Source organism: Schistocerca cancellata, chromosome 5, assembly GCF_023864275.1.
Source record: "Schistocerca cancellata isolate TAMUIC-IGC-003103 chromosome 5, iqSchCanc2.1, whole genome shotgun sequence".
Taxonomy (NCBI): domain Eukaryota; kingdom Metazoa; phylum Arthropoda; class Insecta; order Orthoptera; family Acrididae; genus Schistocerca; species Schistocerca cancellata.
Window position 1 is genome coordinate 732,627,442 of NC_064630.1, and position 23,968 is coordinate 732,651,409.

General features: G+C 43.8%; 1 protein-coding gene across 2 annotated transcripts in view; it reads right to left on the reverse strand.

Annotated features, from left to right (window-relative positions):
* LOC126187538 (alpha-1,3-mannosyl-glycoprotein 4-beta-N-acetylglucosaminyltransferase A) overlaps window positions 1-23,968 on the reverse strand; it is an 875,060-nt gene that overhangs the window by 300,720 nt on the left and 550,372 nt on the right. The window lies entirely within an intron of this gene.

Here is a 23,968-nt window from a genome sequence, read left to right on the forward strand (position 1 = left end):
CAAGGAAAAGAAGGCAAGGAAAAGAAGGCAAGGAAAAGAAGGCAAGGAAAAGAAGGCAAGGAAAAGAAGGCAAGGAAAAGAAGGCAAGGAAAAGAAGGCAAGGAAAAGAAGGCAAGGAAAAGAAGGCAAGGAAAAGAAGGCAAGGAAAAGAAGGCAAGGAAAAGAAGGCAAGGAAAAGAAGGCAAGGAAAAGAAGGCAAGGAAAAGAAGGCAAGGAAAAGAAGGCAAGGAAAAGAAGGCAAGGAAAAGAAGGCAAGGAAAAGAAGGCAAGGAAAAGAAGGCAAGGAAAAGAAGGCAAGGAAAAGAAGGCAAGGAAAAGAAGGCAAGGAAAAGAAGGCAAGGAAAAGAAGGCAAGGAAAAGAAGGCAAGGAAAAGAAGGCAAGGAAAAGAAGGCAAGGAAAAGAAGGCAAGGAAAAGAAGGCAAGGAAAAGAAGGCAAGGAAAAGAAGGCAAGGAAAAGAAGGCAAGGAAAAGAAGGCAAGGAAAAGAAGGCAAGGAAAAGAAGGCAAGGAAAAGAAGGCAAGGAAAAGAAGGCAAGGAAAAGAAGGCAAGGAAAAGAAGGCAAGGAAAAGAAGGCAAGGAAAAGAAGGCAAGGAAAAGAAGGCAAGGAAAAGAAGGCAAGGAAAAGAAGGCAAGGAAAAGAAGGCAAGGAAAAGAAGGCAAGGAAAAGAAGGCAAGGAAAAGAAGGCAAGGAAAAGAAGGCAAGGAAAAGAAGGCAAGGAAAAGAAGGCAAGGAAAAGAAGGCAAGGAAAAGAAGGCAAGGAAAAGAAGGCAAGGAAAAGAAGGCAAGGAAAAGAAGGCAAGGAAAAGAAGGCAAGGAAAAGAAGGCAAGGAAAAGAAGGCAAGGAAAAGAAGGCAAGGAAAAGAAGGCAAGGAAAAGAAGGCAAGGAAAAGAAGGCAAGGAAAAGAAGGCAAGGAAAAGAAGGCAAGGAAAAGAAGGCAAGGAAAAGAAGGCAAGGAAAAGAAGGCAAGGAAAAGAAGGCAAGGAAAAGAAGGCAAGGAAAAGAAGGCAAGGAAAAGAAGGCAAGGAAAAGAAGGCAAGGAAAAGAAGGCAAGGAAAAGAAGGCAAGGAAAAGAAGGCAAGGAAAAGAAGGCAAGGAAAAGAAGGCAAGGAAAAGAAGGCAAGGAAAAGAAGGCAAGGAAAAGAAGGCAAGGAAAAGAAGGCAAGGAAAAGAAGGCAAGGAAAAGAAGGCAAGGAAAAGAAGGCAAGGAAAAGAAGGCAAGGAAAAGAAGGCAAGGAAAAGAAGGCAAGGAAAAGAAGGCAAGGAAAAGAAGGCAAGGAAAAGAAGGCAAGGAAAAGAAGGCAAGGAAAAGAAGGCAAGGAAAAGAAGGCAAGGAAAAGAAGGCAAGGAAAAGAAGGCAAGGAAAAGAAGGCAAGGAAAAGAAGGCAAGGAAAAGAAGGCAAGGAAAAGAAGGCAAGGAAAAGAAGGCAAGGAAAAGAAGGCAAGGAAAAGAAGGCAAGGAAAAGAAGGCAAGGAAAAGAAGGCAAGGAAAAGAAGGCAAGGAAAAGAAGGCAAGGAAAAGAAGGCAAGGAAAAGAAGGCAAGGAAAAGAAGGCAAGGAAAAGAAGGCAAGGAAAAGAAGGCAAGGAAAAGAAGGCAAGGAAAAGAAGGCAAGGAAAAGAAGGCAAGGAAAAGAAGGCAAGGAAAAGAAGGCAAGGAAAAGAAGGCAAGGAAAAGAAGGCAAGGAAAAGAAGGCAAGGAAAAGAAGGCAAGGAAAAGAAGGCAAGGAAAAGAAGGCAAGGAAAAGAAGGCAAGGAAAAGAAGGCAAGGAAAAGAAGGCAAGGAAAAGAAGGCAAGGAAAAGAAGGCAAGGAAAAGAAGGCAAGGAAAAGAAGGCAAGGAAAAGAAGGCAAGGAAAAGAAGGCAAGGAAAAGAAGGCAAGGAAAAGAAGGCAAGGAAAAGAAGGCAAGGAAAAGAAGGCAAGGAAAAGAAGGCAAGGAAAAGAAGGCAAGGAAAAGAAGGCAAGGAAAAGAAGGCACGGAAAAGAAGGCAAGGAAAAGAAGGCAAGGAAAAGAAGGCAAGGAAAAGAAGGCACGGAAAAGAAGGCACGGAAAAGAAGGCACGGAAAAGAAGGCACGGAAAAGAAGGCACGGAAAAGAAGGCACGGAAAAGAAGGCAAGGAAAAGAAGGCAAGGAAAAGAAGGCAAGGAAAAGAAGGCAAGGAAAAGAAGGCAAGGAAAAGAAGGCAAGGAAAAGAAGGCAAGGAAAAGAAGGCAAGGAAAAGAAGGCAAGGAAAAGAAGGCAAGGAAAAGAAGGCAAGGAAAAGAAGGCAAGGAAAAGAAGGCAAGGAGAAGGCAAGGAGAAAAAGGCAATGAGAAGGCAAGGAGAAGTCAAGGGAAAGAGTAAGGAAGATAGTGAGGTGGAGAAGAACAAAGAAAGGAACCAACTAAAGGAAGGAAGAAACGAGAAGTGAAAAGTGAAAAACCAAAATGACCACAATTATAGGTCGTGGAACCGTCCGTCTCCGGACGCAGGCGCTAACTACCCCCGGGAGGGGGATGGACTCCTTTTAGTCGCCTCTTACGACAGGCAGGAATACCTCGGGCCTATTCTAATCCCCTGACCCGCAGGGGGAGTCGACTTGTCAAATGGTGGTACGAGTGTATCCCCGTTTCGTCGCTACCACGGAGATGCTGTGTTCCATTGCTCGTGTGGGGACTACAACACAACGTTCTAACTCGTTTAAATCTTCATAACCTGGCATTGTTGCAGCAGTAGCCGATCCTATAACTGCGCCAGACCCTTGTCTTATATAGGCGTTGCCGACCGCAGCGCCGTATTCTGCCTGTTTACATACTGTTTTGGAATATCCATGCCTATATTAGTTTCTTTGGCCCTTCAGTGTATAAAAAATAATGTCATGACAAGGGTAATGAAATGTAGTCGAATTAAATCATGTGAAGCTGAAGGAATTCGATAAGAAATGAGGCTCTTTAAGTAATAGACGAGTTTTGTTATTTGAACAGTAAAATAACGGATGAAGGGTGAAGTAGAGAGGAAATAAAATGTAGACTGCCATGACAAGAGAAGCGTTTCTGAAAGACAGGTTTGTTAAAATGAACAAACACCTGAGCGTTGGGAAGCCTTTTCTGAAACTGTTCCTATGGAATGTAGCCTTGTATGAAAGTGAAACGTGGACGATGAACAATTTAGACAGAAGGAGAATAGAAGCTTTTGGGATGTGGTGTTACAGAAGAACGCTGAAGATTAGACGCGTAGATCACGTAACTAATGACAAGGTACTGAGCAGAACTGGGAGGACAAATTTGTGGAGCAACTTGACTAAAAAAGAAGAGAGCTGTTGATACGATACATTCTGAGACCTCAAGGGGGTCACCAATTTAGTACTGGAGGGATATGTGGTGATAAGAATTATAGAGGTAACCAAAAGATGAATACAGGAAGCACATTCAGAAGGATGTAGGTTGCCGTTACTCTGAGATTACGCTTGCGCAGGATCGAGTAGCGTGGAGAGCTGCATCAGACCCATCTTTGGACAGAAGACCACCACAACAAGAAAAAATGTAATTTACTGGCAAAAATACTTACTTGAAATTTAAGGGAAGCTTATACTATTTCACTATAAGTTTTATAGAATTCCTGAAGTCAATTTTTCTTAAGTACTACATTTTTGAGTTGTGTCACTTTTCTTGCCAGGGTGCTATACGAACTTGACAAGGCCCAGAGAATACCATAATGTGTTGATTATAGGAACAAAACATGAGCTAGCACCTTAAAAAAGGTAATATCATGAACATTCTGAATGTCAGGGCCTGCCACGTGACGCTCAGATTACGAAAATGAACACACACTAATAGGATGCAATATTGATTCACTTCTGACTTTGACCAGGTTAACGCTCGCCGACCTCTCTTGACATACAATGAGAGAAAAGCGCGGCGCTACGTGATGATATACCTGGGCTGCAGGCTACGACATGTTTGGCTGCAGAGCCTCTGCCTCCATTCTCACGGTGTCCCGCGTCACTAAATTATCTTAAAGCGCGTATTACACGACCATCCGCCACAAAAGACACAGGTCTAGCGTTGCTACCCTTTGCCACTAGAATAGGTGGAACTAATATATTCGGCCGAGGCATTATCGGCGCGCGGAAATGCACTACTGGCCATTAAAATGCTACACCAGGAAGAAATTCAGATGATAAACTGGGATTCATTGGACAAATATATTATACTAGAACTGACATGTGATTACATTTTCACGCAATTTGGGTGCACAGATCCTGAGAAATCAGTACCCAGAATAATCACCTCTGGCCGTCATAACGGCCTTGATACGCCTGGGCATTGAGTCAAACAGACCTTGGATGGTGTGTACAGGTGCAGCTGCCCATGCAGCTTCAACACGATTCCACAGTACCATCAAGAGTAGTGACTGGCGTATTGTGACGAGCCAGCTGCTCGGCCACCATTCACCAGACGTTTTCAATTGGTGAGAGATCTGGAGAATGTGCTGGCCAGGGCAGCAGTCGAACATTTTCTGTATCCAGAAAGGCCCATACAGGACCTGCAACATGCTGTCGTGCATTATCTTGCTGAAATGTAGGGTTTCGCAGGGATCGAATGAAGGGTAGAGCCACGGGTCGTAACACATCTGAAATGCAACGTCCACTGTTCAAAGTGCCGTCGATGCGAACAAGAGGTGACCGAGATGTGTAACCAATGGCACCCATACCATCACGCCGGGTGATACGACAGTATGGCGATAACGAAAAGACGCTTCCAAAGTGCGTTCACCACGATGTCGCCAAATACGGATGCGACTATCATGACGCTGTAAACAGAACCTGGATTCATCCGAAAAAATCACGTTTTGCCATTCGTACACCCAGGTTCGTCGTTGAGTACACCATCGCAGGCGCTCCTGTGTGTGATGCAGCGTCAAGGATAACCGCAGCCGTGGTCTCCGAGCTGATAGTCCATGCTGCTGCAAACATCGTCGAACTGTTCGTGCAGATGGCTGTTGTCTTGCAAACGTCCCCATCTTTTGACTCGGGGATCGAGACGTGGCTGCACGATCCGTTACAGCCATGCGGATAAGATGCCTGTCATCTCGACTGCTAGTCATACGAGGCCGTTGGGATCCAGCACGGCGTTCCGTATTACCCTCCTGAACCCACCGATTCCACATTCTGCTAACAGTCATTGGATCTCGACCAACGCGAGCAGCGATGTCGCGAAACGATAAACCGCATTCGCGATAGGCTATAATCCGACCTTTATCAAAGTCGGAAAGATGATGGTACGCATATCTCCTCCTTACACGAGGCATCACGAAAACGTTTCACCAGGCAACGCCGGTCAACTGCTGTTTGTGTATGAGAAATCGGTTGGAAACTTTCCTCATGTTCAGCACGTTGTACGTGTCGCCACCGAAGCCAACCTTGTGTGAATGCTCTGAAAAACTAATCATTTGCATATGAGAGGATCTTCATCCTGTCGCTTAAATTTCGTGTCTGTAGCAAGTCATCTTCGTGGTGTAGCAATTTTAATGTCCAGTAGTATATACAGCAGTCGAACTATGAATCCGAGCGAGTGCACTATATATACAATTTACGCGCGCATGCGCAGTTCGGGCTAGTCCGAGTGTGCACTCTTATTATTACTCATTGTTTATTGTTACTAATAACACTTATGGCCACCATTCGGCATTAGGCTAACGAAATGTAAGCTCCCGCGCATTTCAGTTCATTTCAGCGATTCAATTTTCACAGATGCAGTTATTAAAGAAATGCAATAATTTTGCATATTTTTATGTGTTACTGTTGGGAAATGATTCTTTGGACGACTGCTTCGAATTTTAGAAATGGAATGGAACAAAGAAGAATTGGGCGTCTAAATCCAAGCATATTGGACCCGGCGTCGGCTATTTCTAGTTCTGAGTATATATGAATAACATTACATGTGTGATTTCCAGTTTGTACACTCCTGGAAATGGAAAAAAGAACACATTGACACCGGTGTGTCAGACCCACCATACTTGCTCCGGACACTGCGAGAGGGCTGTACAAGCAAAGATTACACGCACGGCACAGCGGACACACCAGGAACCGCGGTGTTGGCCGTCGAATGGCGCTAGCTGCGCAGCATTTGTGCACCGCCGCCGTCAGTGTCAGCCAGTTTGCCGTGGCATACGGAGCTCCATCGCAGTCTTTAACACTGGTAGCATGCCGCGACAGCGTCGACGTGAACCGTATGTGCAGTTGACGGACTTTGAGCGAGGGCGTATAGTGGGTATGCGGGAGGCCGGGTGGACGTACCGCCGAATTGCTCAACACGTGGGGCGTGAGGTCTCCACAGTACATCGATGTTGTCGCCAGTGGTCGGCGGAAGGTGCACGTGCCCGTCGACCTGGGACCGGACCGCAGCGACGCACGGATGCACGCCAAGACCGTAGGATCCTACGCAGTGCCGTAGGGGACCGCACCGCCACTTCCCAGCAAATTAGGGACACTGTTGCTCCTGGGGTATCGGCGAGGACCATTCGCAACCGTCTCCATGAAGCTGGGCTACGGTCCCGCACACCGTTAGGCCGTCTTCCGCTCACGCCCCAACATCGTGCAGCCCGCCTCCAGTGGTGTCGCGACAGGCGTGAATGGAGGGACGAATGGAGACGTGTCGTCTTCAGCGATGAGAGTCGCTTCTGCCTTGGTGCCAATGATGGTCGTATGCGTGTTTGGCGCCGTGCAGGTGAGCGCCACAATCAGGACTGCATACGACCGAGGCACACAGGACCAACACCCGGCATCATGGTGTGGGGAGCGATCTCCTACACTGGCCGTACACCACTGGTGATCGTCGAGGGGACACTGAATAGTGCACGGTACATCCAAACCGTCATCGAACCCATCGTTCAACCATTCCTAGACCGGCAAGGGAACTTGCTGTTCCAACAGGACAATGCACGTCCGCATGTATCCCGTGCCACCCAACGTGCTCTAAAAGGTGTAAGTCTACTACCCTGGCCAGCAAGATCTCCGGATCTGTCCCCCATTGAGCATGTTTGGGACTGGATGAAGCGTCGTCTCACGCGGTCTGCACGTCCAGCACGAACGCTGGTCCAACTGAGGCGCCAGGTGGAAATGGCATGGCAAGCCGTTCCACAGGACTACATCCAGCATCTCTACGATCGTCTCCATGGGAGAATAGCAGCCTGCATTGCTGCGAAAGGTGGATATACACTGTACTAGTGCCGACATTGTGCATGCTCTGTTGCCTGTGTCTATGTGCCTGTGGTTCTGTCAGTGTGATCATGTGATGTATCTGACCCCAGGAATATGTCAAAGTTTCCCCTTCCTGGGACAATGAATTCACGGTGTTCTTATTTCAATTTCCAGGAGTGTATTTGTAGCGTCTTAATTGACGAAATTTCATGTTTGATTAGGTTGCATCTTTTGCATTATTTCAGCATGTCAGGAGGGAGACACTGGGAATAATCGTTGAGAGCTTCCGATCACATGTTGTATAAACAGATGGTTTAATTCTTACTTCAGACTAAGTGAAATTGCCTCACTTCTCATTAATAGGGTATATACAAGTGTGTTCTCGCCTTCGTCACTTCTTTCAAACCAGACTCGAACCCAACAACGTCTGGCATGTTTTCGTTGGCATTGGTCAGCCGTTCTAGTGGTAACACACACTTCCAGCCCAACAGCTTAAAAAATAAGCGCGACCCGCACTGTAAAATGATCGGTAAACATGAAGTCAGACATTTTTGAGCAAACAAGTGTCACGACATGAAGCTAAAGGGTTGGGTTGTTTTGGGGAAGGAGACCAGACAGCGTGGTCATCGGTCTCATCGGATTAGGGAAGGATGGGGAAGGAAGTCGGCCGTGCCCTTTGAAAGGAACCATCCCGGCACTTGCCTGGAGCGATTTAGGGAAATCACGGAAAACCTAAATCAGGATGGCCGGACGCGGGATTGAACCGCCGTCCTCCCGAATGCGAGTCCAGTGTCATGAAGCTAAAAGCTGAGTCCGTAATTCAGTAGAGTAGTAACGTAGTCCCGTGATATTTACAATAATAAGAAACCGTGACCTCTCGCAAATTTTAATATGGTGTATCATGTAATATGCGCTCAAAACGCGACGCGGTTGTCTCATGTGACGGTACGTCACAAATATTGACATTTTTATCGATTGTAAACCGCAGTTAACGTATTTTATGAATATAATTAGTATAAAAGATACAGTTAATGTTCTTGAAACAACTGATATGCAGCGATAATGTAAGAGTAGCATCTTTATTTAAAACATGTCTATGAAAATAAAGGATGGAAAAGAGACGCGATTGTACGGCCGAGGAGGAAGGACGTACTTTATGGTACTCACCCTGTATTGTTTCGCGATACGGAAGGCAGCCATTGAGCGGCTACACATATTTTATGTAAGTTATTCGGTATTCTGCAAAAATTAACTATTGTTATGAATTTATTTGTAATAGTTGTCACCTCAAATGGTCGCAGCGGTTAATTATTTTTAATAAGCATATTTTTCAGCAATTTGCGCTGCGAGAAGCTCATCTTCCGTTGCAGCCTCTGGTCGGCCATTATGCGCCGAAGTATTAATTTATTTTTCAAATTGTTAACAGTAACCGTAAATGCGAGAGATTTCGTTGTAAGAACCTTTTTAAATTGCAACAGATAATTTACGTTAAAGTTCATTTTTTAAATTATACAGATTCCGTGAGTTCAGGAAGTTTTATCTTGGCCGCTCCACGGTAAGAATCTAAATTCTCTCGAGCCTTGCTTTGCAATCAATAAATAGAAATTAACAAAATTACATTCAATTCAGTTAACGGCAACTATATTTTAGTCATCACGTTCACTGTCAAGTTACACGTTGCTGCCTCTAAAGATCGTACCCAAAGATCGTACCCAAGCGGGGCAACGCAAAAAAAAGAAGAAAGATCAGTTTATTCACGACACTGAAGGTGCACCATGTTTCGTTAACTTCCTCAGGGGTAACACAATACTTTCTCCCGGGTTTAAGTCAATGGACTCACTGGGACGGCACTCTTCGAGTTAACTTGGCTCACCACCACGCGCAAAACTGTATACGTCCGCAAGAAAGAAGCCGCCTTGAATTAAATAGCCGTTGTAATACCTAGCATCCATATCTATTAAAAATTATTTAATAAACGGTAATGGCTAAAATTCGATATTCAGATACTGCCCGGGCAGGACAACTCAACTGCGTTATGTTATTTAAAAGGTCTCGCAACCTGTTACATATTTGATAACTCGTTCTATATTCGGCGTACAACATGAAATAAGTGAACGGCAAGAACCTCTTTGATCTATTATTAATCAGTCTTCTGACGTTCGAAGCAGCCCGCTGCGAAAACCTCTCGTGCCGACCTCTTCATCTTGCACCCCGCGTCTCTTATTTGCTGCATGTATTCCGATCTGTCTTTGCCTACAGTTCTTACCCTATACAGCTCCCTCTAGTAGTTGTTACCCGATGTCTTAACACATGACCCGTGACCGAGCGAGGTGGTGCAGTGTTTAGCACACAGGACTCACATTCGGAAGGACGACGTTTCAAACCCGCTTCCGGCGGTTTTCTGTGATGTTCCTAAATCGCTTCAGGCAAATTCCGCGATGGTTATTTTGTAAGGGCACGGCCGACCTCCTTCCCCTTCTGTCCTAATCCGATAGAACAGATGACCTCACTGCTTGGTACCCTCCCCTAAACCAACCAACTTCCTGTTCCTTCTACAATATGCTTCTTTCTTTGCCAATTCTGCGAAGAACCTCATTCCTTATGACTGCACCTAATTTTCACGATCCTTCTATAGTACCACATCTCAAACGCTTCGATTCTCTTCTTTTTCCGCAGCAAACACCGTCAATCCGAGCTCTCCTGCTACGCAGTGTCAGAATATCAACAGATTTGCCTGTTTACTTGTTTGCACCGCAGGGCACTCATTTCCGCTTCAACGTTCCTTGCGTGCAGTCATGTACAGGAATGAGGAATGTTGGATGTAGTACACTACTGGCCATTAAAATTGCTACACCAAGAAGAAATGCAGATGATAAATGGGTATTCATTGGACAAATATATTATACTAGAACTGACATGTGATTACATTTTCACGCAATTTGGGTGCATAGATCTTGAGAAATCAATACCCAGAACGAACACCACTGGTCGTAATAATGGCCTTGATACGCCTGGGCATACACTCAAACAGAGCTTGGATGGCGTGTACAGGTACAGCTGCCCATGCAGCTTCAAACGATACCACAGTACCATTAAGAGTAGTGACTGGCGTATTGTGACGAGCCAGTTGCTCGGCCACCATTCACCAGACGTTTTCAACTGGTGAGAGATCTGGAGAATGTGCTGGCCAGGGCAGCAGACGCACATTTTCTGTATCCAGAAAGGCCCGTATAGGACCTGCAACATACGGTCGTGCATTATCCTGCTGAAACGTAACGTCCACTGATCAAAGTGCCGTCAATGCGAACAAGAGGTGACCGAGACGTGTAACCAAAGGCACCCCATACCATCACGCCATTGATACGCCAGTATGGCGATGACGAAAACACGCTTCCAAAGTGCGTTCACCGAGATGTCGCCAAACACGGATGCAACTATCATGACGCTGTAAACAGAACCTGGATTCATCCGAAAAAATGACATTTTGCCATTCGTGCACCCAGGTTCGTCGTTGAGTACACCATCGCAGGCGCTCATGTCTGTGATGCAGCGCCAAGACTAACCGCAGTCATGGTCTCCAAGCTGATAGTCCATGCTGCTGCGAACGTCGTCGAACTGTTCGTGCAGATGGTGGTTGTTTCGCAAACGTCCTCATCTGTTGACTCAGGGATAGAGACGTGGCTGCACGATCCGTTACAGCCATGCGGATAAGATGCCTGTCATCTCGACTGCTATTGATAAGAGGCCGTTGAGATCCAGCACGGCGTTCCGTATTACCCTCCTGAACCCACCGATTCCACATTCTGCTAACAGTCATTGGATCTCGACCAACGCGAGCAGCAATGTCGCGATATGATAAACCGCAATCGCGATAGGCTACAATCCGACCTTTATCAAAGTCGGAAAGATGATGGTACGCATATCTCCTCCTTACACGAGGCATCACGAAAATGTTTCACCAGGCAATGCCGGTCAACTGCTGTTTGTGTATGAGAAATCGGTTGGAAACTCCTCATGTAAGTGTCGCCACCGACGCCAACCTTGTGTGAATGCTCTGAAAAACTAATCATTTGAATATCACAGCATCTTCTTCCTGTCGGTTAAATTTCGCGTCTGTAGCGTGTCATCTTCGTAATGTAGCAATTTTGATGGCCAGTAGTGTACTTTTATACGGCGAATGGAAAAGAAACGCAGTTAGAACAGTACAGCGGTATAGGGCTACCTATCCGGATCTCCGATGTCCGGCGCGACAGGCAGTTGCACGAATTACGAGGGCTATTCAGAAAGTAACGATCGTTTCCGTCTGACGCCGCTATGCGCGCGCCGATTGCATATATTTTAGTATGTGCGTGCTCGGCAGTTCAGTGACAGCGGGAACGTCTATGCACCCTCTGGTTTTTTCGATATTCGAATTTGAAATGGGCATTGCAATCGAAAATCCCGCCGGTTGTGAGGTGAGGTCTGTGATACGGTTTTTGTTGGCAAAAAACCTAAAACCTATAGAAATTTATCGTTAACTGTGCGAAATGTAAGGACACAACGTAACGGTGCATTCGGTTTTAAAGTGGCCGAACCAACGTTCATGATGGTGATGGTAAGATTGGATTCCCGAGCATTGTGACTGTCCTGTCGCTAAAGTAGATCGAAAGATTCGTGAAAACCGTCGCTTCACAATAAAGGAGCTTTCTTTTTTTATCCACAAGTTTCACGGACTTTGAAATTGTCACTCAAAAGCTAGGCTACCACAAAATTTGAGGACGATGGGTTCCCAAAATGCTTGCAGAGCACCATATAGAACAGCGAATGGCGGCAACGTTGACATTTCTGGAGGCCTATCACAAACATGTTGATTCATTACTGGATCGGATCATAAACGGTGACGAGACTTTGGTGAAACACGTCAACTGCGAGACAAAATTACAGTCCATGGAGTCCCCCCCCCCTCCCAAAAAAAAGAGCACCAAGAAAATGTTCGCAAAACCTTGTTAGCAAGGATGTTGATGGCGACATTGTTTTGGGATAGGAAAGATGTGCTGCTTATTGATTTTCTCGAACGTGGAGGAACCATGTATTCTGTCTGGTACTGTCAAACTTTGCACAGCCTTAGAAGAGCAGTTCAAAATAAACGCCGAGGAAGGCTGACGTCCAAAATTTTGTTTATCCACGACAGTGCCCGACCTCACACGGCAAACCGCACTAAAGAACTCGTTAATCCATTCAAATGGAAAATTTCCCTCATCTGCCCTACAGCCCCGATCTTGCACCTAGCTACTTCCACTTGTTTCCCAAGATGAACTGCCTTGCAACGCAGCGCTTTGACATGACGCTCAACTCCAGGCGGGCCTGACTCACTGGCTGAAGTCTTAGGCGGCAGAATTTTACGACGAAGGTCTTTCAAAGCTTGTCCAACGCTTTGATAAGTGCCTCAATGTGTTCGGTGACTATGTAGCTAAGTATGTCAGTTGCTCTTTCAGATGTACATAATAAAATGTATTTCTTGTACTTAGGTTTTTTTTAATGCCAAAATGTTCCCTACTTTCTGAATAGCTCTCGTATTAAGACGCTAATGCGGAAAGGCTGCCTGAACGACAAGAAGAGGACAAGAAAGAAGAGAAACTGACAGAACACGAAGAAGCTACTCTGGTAACGACGCTAATGCATCCGCACAGCGGTACGAGACATATTGCGAAGTAATGCGGCATCATTCAGACCAGTGTCATTCGCATTCGCAGAACTTCCACCGCATCTTTTACTACGTCCGGCACTCCACGACCATGATTCCGATCATCATACATAATTTTGTCGGTTTGCCCTTGCAGAACAGAGATGACCCTAGCTTTTCCCAACGTGTGCTTTTCACCCATGAAGCAACGTTTACTAACTAAGCCAATGTACATTTGCCTAACATGCACTACGAGGCAGCCGAAAATACACACTGGCTTGTTAGGTGTAAAATCAACGGTCGTGGAGGGTAAACGTATGGTGCGGCATCATAGGTAATTACATTGTGGGACTTTACTTCATCTCAGGCATTCTGAATGGACATTCGTAAGCACACTTCCTGCCGGTTCTTCTAGAATTCGACAGTGTGTGTGTGGCTGCAACACGACGGTTGCCCAGCTCACCCGTACCGTGTTGCGACACAAATACTAAATGATAACTTTCCTGGACTTTGAGCAGGACAAAATTTGTCAAATGGCGCAGTGTAGCGCCACAGCCACGTACAGGAGAAGGTAGATCAAATCTTCCTTCTAACGTTTACATATTTAGTACAGCAGTTGCTTTTTTGCAGCGTACAAGACCTCTTTATTTCGCTGTTTCAGCTCACGTAAGTCTGGGAAAATACACAGATGTGAAACAGTTTTCCTAAGCCCTTCGTGATACGCTAGATTCTAGCCTACGTCGTATTACCACATAGAACATTCGTAGGTGAACCTGCATCTAGGTCGTAAGTTGGTTTAAGGGGAAATACCCGCAGTGCAGGCCCACCTTACGGTATCCAACTACGCAGCCTGGTCCGAGACGCCTGCTTGACAGTGTTTGCACCGCAAACGCCGTTTCTAGGACATTTATCGAATTTTTTACGATAGGCTTCAGCGTCAATATTAACAAACGCTATATCACTGTAATTATCTTCTCCAGAGCTATCTAATGCAGTAATGAAAGTACAAGGTTCCATTTAGAAAACCTACTTGCTTCAATATCTCCGTTCATACCAGGACTATAAACATTAACCAAACAAAAAAATACGCGCCCATTGACGCTCTAACATTTGCTAAAAACCGCGTTTCGTTACGTGAAATCGTTCACGAAATGAAGATATGTTACGTCTTACGTGACTCACCCTGTTATAAGGAATATGAGTGGACACAGAGTTGAACCCTTAGGGATTCCCTTTGCGTTTTTTCCCCAGTCACTGAAATTTTCTACATTTCTGACAATTTTAATTATTCAGCACAACTTTTTGGATTTGTTTAAGTGTGATTCAAACCAGCGATGTGTAAAGTCATCAGTTTCATAAAACTTAAGTTTTCCTACGAGAGTATCATGATTTACACCACCAAACGCCTTGGAACAAGCACGGAAAGTATGAACTGACGATATATTATTACGTAAGGCTTGTACTATTTCATGAGTTCGTAAATGTTAAGGTCTACACAACCGACGTTCCTACCTCAAGTTCAAGGTAATGAGATCAGGCGAGCACTACTCTGTTTCAAGGTGGCCAATGCGGGAAGTACATCGCGTACACCTTGGGATCATCTTACTGCATACGGAGATCTGAAGAGAAGTTGGCACAGAAAGTGAGGTGGGTGCTCTCTGAAGTCTTATGGCTTCCGATCGTCCGCACACTGGTCTGCTTCCGACCTCAAAACAATGGGTTGGTACTAAGTCCTGGGAGTGGCGGAGCTCAAGGACGGCCCGGTCCGTCTTGAGACGTCCTCACACGAGGCAGCTGACGTTGACGTGGACGGGAAAAACCAGTCACGCAAAGAGAGAGAGAGAGAGAGAGAGAGAGAGAGAGAGAGAGAGAGACCGCGTTCTCCGGTGGTAACAGTCAGCTGTATCCGGCATGCAATCCACAGAAGTTTGTTTATGAAAATGAACGCGCGTAAAATTCCTACGTTAGCGGTATTAAAACGCGGTCGGTGTTTTCCAGAACCTGACTGACTCTTCCTGCACGTCTCGCAGCGGTCAGGATTTTAGAGGTGGTTACAATGTGTGAAGTCCATGAATAGAACATCAATCTGGGAACGAATTTCTAGGTTCCTCTGCATCTCAGAGGAACAGAGTTACTCGAGTTTCACAAGATCTTCGTTTGCGGAATTCACGTTGATTGCCATACATTTTCGTTCTCCAACAAGATCAAAATACGCGAGTATAAAACATGTTCCATTATTCCGAAACTGCTGCGACACAGACCTGTCAGTATGGGCGTCTCTCGAAAAACAACACGAATGAGCTGCGCCTGCGACCTATATTATGCTCAGTTTCGGTGCGAGCAGGATCAGTTAAAGACTAGGTTACTTTGACCTATTTACTGAATTCGTGCGACTAACATATCTTACTACTTAACATCAGATCGTATGGCAAAATTTTACTTTCGAGTTTGTTGAACGGTTCTTCCACTTCTCTCCTTACGCTCATTTTAGCTTTGTTTGGATTTTGTTTGTGTACAACGCTCTGCAATGAAGTTCTCCTCATAGACATTGAAACATACGGTTGTTGAACCATAACGGAGCTTCCGCATATATCTGCCTCCCCCCCCTTACTTTCAGCGGCACATTCACGTCTACAGCGTATTGTACACTACTTCTGCATTTTATTCCCTTCCACTGCAAATTTTTCGTCTACAGATACTTGATGCTGACTGCTCAGATAATCTGCGGTACAGGTTATGTTGCTGACGCACTTTTAATAAGAAATATTGTCGTCCTAACCCTAACATTCCTCTTATCACCTGCAGTCACTGATACTGCAGCGGACTTTCGGTCACCGATTACTGTTTATGAGAATTTGTTTAACTGCTGAAGGTACTTTTCAGGAAACTTGTTCACGACAATTCCAGTCTCATTCCTGTCACTGGAAACAGTTTACATGACGTAATTTTCCCGCTCTATGCGTGGCAAATCTATTACTCTCTGAAACAGCAGGTTGAAAAAAAAAATTGTGTGTGTGTGTGTGTGTGTGTGTGTGTGTGTGTGTGTGTGTGTGTGTGTGTGTGTGTGTGTGTGTGTGCGTGCGCGCGCGCGCGCGCGCGCGAATCTCCTTGTCTTCTTTGAAGCTTTCTCCGACTACAGCTCCTGGGACGGATCTATAAAAGTATTCTATTACCTTGTTTGGCCCACCTTTGCTGCTTACAAACATCCTTATTTCACATTCAGAATCAGTAATGACCTCACTAGATACAATCAATTTCCTTACAGCAATAAATAAACCGCCACCACTGGCGTGCAGGATATATATATTCAAATTTGAATTTAAGATTTCGCTGCTATTCACTTCTGCTTTCAGCCTGCTCCTAGTACTACGTAGGAGTTATTACCTTTAAGAAATATTTATTTTCTAACCTTACCACGTACACACTCATCTCCAAGGAAGAATGATCTCTGATTAGTACGACTCTCTGATCACATCTCTTTCTCCGACTACAGCACGTATTTTATCGTTGAGCCTAAGGAGATATTTCTCACAACTAAAAGCCATACGCAGGCCACATTTACTCTGCTACCCGTTACGCATGGTTTACTGGGAAGCAGAGGGGGAAGGAGAGAGTGGGGGAGGGGATACATTTCTTCATTCTTTAGCGAAGTCAGGAATCTTAGTTCGAGATCGTCGCAGAATCGTCTGGAAGATGCTATGAGAAGCAACTGAGAAAGCCTGCCTGAAGTTTTGCAGGTGAATTACGACGAATATTTCGTCACAGGTGTTCTGGAAAAAAGTTGCATATTTTGAAGAACCTACAGAGGACAGCACAGTCTACACAACTAGAGAACATGCAATGTCATTTTTGTATTTAGTACTTTCAACTTGTGTCCCATGAATTTGCAATGAACTGCGGTATTTCCAGTCCCAGAATGATCCCATCTCTACTTCACAAGACGAGCAACATTTGAGAATGAGCTATTTGACAGCCTACCGAAGGTACTAGAAATTAGATACCATTACAAGCTGCACTGTGTTCTTCCTACGAAGAGGAAATTAATCTTCTGTTGGTGCTTTTAGACATAAATCAAAACTTATTTGTAACTGAACAATGAAGGCTATCTTTCCAAAGCCTAACCAGTTTCTCTGAGCTCCTTTTGCCCCACCCCTATAACCTGTAGTGTGTAATATGATAAAGTACAGATCCGTATGATTTATGAAACTAAATACTGTAGATAATTCGTTACCTATAAATATTTCAGTACGTCTGATGTTCTTTACACGTTTTTAACAGATGTGCAGATGTACCTGTCTCAATTTCTGCTCATTCACACCTTTCTTGGATGTCTAAGGTGTCTATGGAGACGTTGAATTTCCTATCCTTCGAAAGTGATCGAAAACACTTTACAGGGATATAGCAAAAGGAAATCCTATAAGACCCTTCGCCGACTTTTGTAAGTTGTTATCCTGTCGGTTTCCTGCAGCATGCAGAAGATTTCGTTATCTATGTTAGAAAGTTCGGGAGCAGAGTAATTAACTGTTTGCAGAAAGGTACAGAGGTATTGAGAGCTTCAGAGGATGGTAGGAATAGAAGCAGTAGCTGGGAGAAATGAATTGGACATGCTCAGAATAGCCTCCGATATAATCTTATTGCACCACAGTGTGCAACTGTCTCCACATATGAAGCGATTTTGGCTGTATAGCTTGACTCACGACTTTCATGGTACAGACTGATGCACAATTCTCAAGATGATTGAGACAATGATTTAGCTTGTCCTGACTAGGGACGAAATCCTGCGACGCTCTTACAGCTGTACAAGTTTATAATCCGCAGCGAGGTGGAATATAACTGCAGGCTGTATGACTGCCTCCACTTCTATGCTGAATGTTTGTAGATCTGCAATCCACTGCACTGCTCCTCTATAAGGGCTACATTAGAACACAGATTTCATTTATACACAAAAAACTGAAAATTCCCTCACGCGCCCGAGAAGGTGTTCAGGATTCATGCTGAGAGTACGACACCTTGTGAATAATATTGTGTTATGGAAGAGGAAATCTGAAACATTATTACTAACGTCCTATTGCTTGGCGAGGTTGAGAGATATTTACCAGTCCACTGTCAATTGCATTTTTGCCTGTGAAAGATGTCAAAGTAACAGTCCTGTTCGCATTCATTATTCACCACATGATATTCACCACATGATATTCACCACATGATATTCACCACATGATATTCACCACATGATATTCACCACATGATATTCACCACATGATATTCACCACATGATATTCACCACATGATATTCACCACATGATATTCACCACATGATATTCACCACATGATATTCACCACATGATATTCACCACATGATATTCACCACATGATATTCACCACATGATATTCACCACATGATATTCACCACATGATATTCACCACATGATATTCACCACATGATATTCACCACATGATATTCACCACATGATATTCACCACATGATATTCACCACATGATATTCACCACATGATATTCACCACATGATATTCACCACATGATATTCACCACATGATATTCACCACATGATATTCACCACATGATATTCACCACATGATATTCACCACATGATATTCACCACATGATATTCACCACATGATATTCACCACATGATATTCACCACATGATATTCACCACATGATATTCACCACATGATATTCACCACATGATATTCACCACATGATATTCACCACATGATATTCACCACATGATATTCACCACATGATATTCACCACATGATATTCACCACATGATATTCACCACATGATATTCACCACATGATATTCACCACATGATATTCACCACATGATATTGAAGTTAGTAAAGCTATGGCAGACTGATTTAACCCTTTAAGTTGCAGCGGTGTACCTATAACCACTAGAACTTCCATGTAAACATTTTTCTCCTGCTTCATTGGTGTGAATATTTACTACCGCCTACCTCACGGTGACCTTAGAAATAATAAATTGAGCAGTTTCATTCACAGTTATTCTTGAACAGTACATGCTCACATATATATTTTATTGTTACGCTGGAAAAAAATTTGTCACTAAGTACTAACAGAGCAGCCGTCTATTATCCTGGATCGATTGCCAAAATTTTTTGCAGTTAAGTGCTGAGTTTCTCTGCGGAAGCTGCATTCCTCGGCGTAGTGCTGGTCATGATGGATCCCCTTTGCTGCGTGTATGAAGTTCCCTGCTAACAGTTATTCGCTATTTTCTAGACCATACCATAGGCAACAGAACAAGTAGAATTTGGATATGTGGCGATTACGTCGGTACCTTGCTGTTTCTCGACGGTAGCTCCAGAGAGAACTGAGAACCATGTAGCCGTAACATGCAATATTACTGTAGCGAATGATCTGCACAAGGAAATGTCTTTGAAGAGGATCCCGAACCACATCCGCACAATAGAGCAACTAACGTGCTCAAAAGCTTCACTTCCGCCCCGTCACTACTATTGTATGTGTGCAGTTAGAGTGAAGCCAGAAGACTGAGCGCTATGCAAAGGATGGCGTTAACTACAAAGTAATTTTATACTGGGCTATCCACCAGTGCTTACAAGTTGACCCTTTTAATTTTAACCGCGAGCGGAAGAAGAGGGCCAGCTTTTATAACCCTGCCTTAACAGCTCGCCACACGGCTACAATGTAAACGAACCAGCTGATAAAGTTAATACCTTTTCCTAACTGTGTTTACTGCTCAGGTGAAGAGCATTTTGCATTTATTTTAGTGTATGTAAAATATAGCCATAAAAGGACAAAGACGCACGTTTTCCAGTCATTTGATTAGGTTATAGTTTAAAGCTTAGCTTTGAATAACGCTATATTTATTTATATTAACGATAAAGTTTGCAATGCTATCACCATATTCCATGTTAGAAAGTCTGTAACTGTCGATATTTCAAGAAATTCATAGCAACTTTGGTATATTGGATTCTATACATTATAATCTTACCGGTTTCCGTTCTAATCATTCGTCCAGCAGAAAACAATACGACTTTTATATGTTGTAGAACATGCCACAGGTGGCTGCCATGCTAAGAGGTCAAGTTAAAACAAATATGAAATGCTCACAGCAGGTCAATGGCTCACTCAAGAGGTCGGTCGGTCGTCTGCCTGTGTCCGTCAGTCCTTGTTGAGTGAGCCACACTGGTCTGCTGTGAGCGTTACACCACACGTAGAAGTCTTAGTGTTTTCCCCTGGACAATCGCTTACAACTGAAACAGGTAGGAATAAATTTACCATTAAATGAAACAACAAGTTTACTGTTACCAGTCACCGTTTTATTTATTTCCACGACGCGTTTCAAAGGTTTAAACCTCCATCGTCGTGTGAATTTACATTAGTTAATATGACGTGTGTGTGTGTGTGTGTGTGTGTGTGTGTGTGTGTGTGTGTGTGTGTGCGCGTGCGTGCGTGTTGTAACATTATGTGATTGTCTTATTTTAAATCATTCACTAATCGAGTAGTCGCTCGGCAACAGCTACAGTTAGCAAATAATGTTGCGAGAATGTAAAAGGTGAACGACCTGTGACGTAACTTGTTTATTGTCGAAGCGCCGTCAGAGATGCAGTGAGTTATTGACTTTGAAAACCGCGGCGCGAAAAACGGACAGAAGAAGAACACTTTTATTCCTTTTTTTTTGAGGTACGAGATATTCTCGATGAACAGTTACTCATTCTTCTCTTGTCTCTTGTGTCGGACGCGCATGTCTTGCCGCCGTATTATTATAGTTAAAATTAATATTGTTCTAGTGTAAATGTGTAATACTAAAAGTGCCTAGCAGTAGATTTATTGTGCGACGTGTATGTGAAAACGTCGAAGGAGGAGTTTTCATTAAGAGAAGTGCCAGTCAAAACGTCATCCATGTTAAATCCTTCATTGCAGTGTAAGTTCGTCTATTAATTGCCATAAATTCAGAGTTTCATGGAACTGGTGTATGGACTATTTATTTAATATAGAATCTATGTCTCACTCCTTCATGAAGTTATTTAATTTTCTTTATGTTTCTGCCAAATAGAAAGTTCACAGTCACGAATTCTTTCGTCGAGTTCGGACGGAAGTTGCATGCGGCGAAATATTTTCTCCGCGCCATACTCTACTGATAAATGCATGATAAACTACGGTCCCTTAGGAAATTCATGTTGAGCTATCCAAAATAATTATATTTTGAACAGGCATTTACTCTCCTCTGCAATGCAACTTCCGACTGATCAGACGATCAAAGAAGAATCAGCCGCACACGGTCGGCGTTCGCAAATATGTTTCCACCGCTGATTATAGCTATATGTTACAGCACAAAAGTAAACATATTGTTATAATTAGCGACTACGAACGGGGACGTTTATAACTATGTTTATGTATACTCATTACGTAAACATATCGTTATAGTGTGCGTGTGCGTGTGCGTGTCGATTTTTTGGAGGAACTTGTGGCACTGCCTAGTGGAGAAACAAGACACTATTTCCGAACATGGTTTTGGATTTCTTGTGACAAAAAATTAAACTAATGTCTAATGGTAAACAAAGCAAGTAGAGTACTTCCAGTGGTCACAGGTTCCTTTCGCTGTCGACAGCGTAAGGAACCTGTGACCACTGAAGGTACTCTAGTTTACTTATTTTATGTTTACCATTAGATAACAGTTTAATTTTTTGTCAGAAGAAATCCAAAATCATGTTCTGAAATAGTGTCTTGTTTCTCCACTAGGCAGTGCCACAAGTTCCTCCAAAAAATCTTAACACAACACACAAATGTCATATTAACTAATGTAAATCCACCCGATGATGGTTTAAACCTTTGAAACGCGTCGTGGAAATAAATAAAACGGTGACTGGTAACAGTAAACTTCTTGTTTCATTTAATGTCAATAACAGTCACGGTAAAGCCTAACCTAAAATGTTGGCATAAATTTACCAATTCAATACAGCACAGTTGTCATTCATTTCCTGAAATACAGAGTGTATCAAAAAGAATCACCAGATTAAAAAAAAAATCATAACTATTACATTGACATATGTGCGTGAACAACGTATTGTTGGAAAGAGCAAACTCGTGTTTTATTTGGTTGCCGCTAGGTAGCAGCACCGGCGCCACTAGTTTTAGTAAAAATGGAGTCGGGTCAACAAAACGTTTTGCGTAGTGTAGATAGGTAATAACTGTTCAGCGTGACTTTCGTACTTGGTATGGTCTGGATTCTCGTACAGCACAGAGCATTAGACGAGGGCAAGAACAATTCCGAGAAACAGGTCGTTTGTGTAAAGACAAATCGCCGGGCCGTCCCCAAATGTCTGACACAGACGACGAACGCATCCGACAGTTTTACAGAGTCCGCAGAAATCCTTTCACCGTGCAGCTCGACAGCTGATCATGCCCCCGATGTCCGTCTGGCTTGTGTTGCGTCGACGGCTACACATGAAGCCATATAAAATTCAGCTACCGCAAGCTCTTCGTGAAGGTGACAAGCAACAACATTACTGGCCTCCAAGGTCACCGGACCTGACTATGTGATTATTTCTTGTGGGGGTTTATAAAAGACTTTATGTGCCCCCGTTAGCAACAACAATGAATGAACTGAGACATCGCAGCTGTGGAAGCTGTAACTCAAGACATGCACGCTGCAGTGAGGGAACAATTTGAACACCGCACTGACATATGCCGTGCATCCTTAAGATGCATATTGAACACACATGGAAAGGTATGAAAAAAGTGCCAAATCGGATGATTCTTTTTTATACACCCTCTACATGCACACTTAATTGTCACCTAAAAATTTGTTTTGAATGTCAGTTATTGATTTGACCAGTAAAACACTGCTCCAAATACGGTTCTCTCTCATACATAACACGATGAGTTTCAGTAATTGTTCTCGTTATCGTTATCAAGTGCAACCAACCCGAGTGCGCTGCAAACTTTTATAATTTTACTGCAATCGGAAAGTTGGAAAATATAGTTCTTGAGATATTTTTATACACGCTAACGTTAGAGAATAGTAACTTTTGTATTTACTTCCTGTTGCTGTGACTCCATTGTAGAGAAATAGAGGGTTATTACAAATGATTGAAGCGATTTCACAGCTCTACAATAACTTTATTATTTGAGATATTTTCACAATGCTTTGCACACACATACTAAAACTCAAAAAGTTTTTTTAGGTATTCACAAATATTCGATATGTGCCCCTTTAGTGATTCGGCAGACATCAAGCCGATAATCAAGTTCCTCCCACACTCGGCGCAGCATGTCTCCATCAATGAGTTCGAAAGCATCGTTGATCCGAGCTCGCAGTTCTGGCACGTTTCTTGGTAGAGGTGGTTTAAACACTGAATCTTTCACATAACCCCACAGAAAGAAATCGCATGGGGTTTTAAGTCGGGAGAGCGTGGAGGCCATGACATGAATTGCTGATCATGATCTCCACCACGACCGATCCATCGGTTTTCCAATCTCCTGTTTAACAAATGCAGAACATCATGATGGAAGTGCGGTGGAGCACCATCCTGTTGAAAGATGAAGTCGGCGCTGTCGGTCTCCAGTTGTGGCATGAGCCAATTTTCCAGCATGTCCAGATACACGTGTCCTGTACAGTTTTTTTCGCAGAAGAAAAGGGGGCCGTAAACTTTAAACCGTGAGATTGCACAAAACACGTTAACTTTTGGTGAATTGCGAATTTGCTGCACGAATGCGTCAGGATTCTCTATCCCCCAGATTCGCACATTGAGTCTGTTCACTTCACCATTAAGACAAAATGTTGCTTCATCACTGAAAACAAGTTTCACACTGAACGCATCCTCTTCCATGAGCTGTTGCAACCGCGCCGAAAATTCAAAGCGTTTGACTTTGTCATCGGGTGTCAGGGCTTGTAGCAATTGTAAACGGTAAGACTTCTGCTTTAGCCTTTTCCGTAAGATTTTTCAAACCGTCGGCTGTGGTACGTTTAGCTCCCTGCTTGCTTTATTCGTCGACTTCCGCGGGCTACGCGTGAAACTTGCCCGCACGCGTTCACCGTTTCTTCGCTCACTGCAGGCGGACCCATTGATTTCCCCTTACAGAGGCATCCAGAAGCTTTAAACTGCACATACCGTCGCC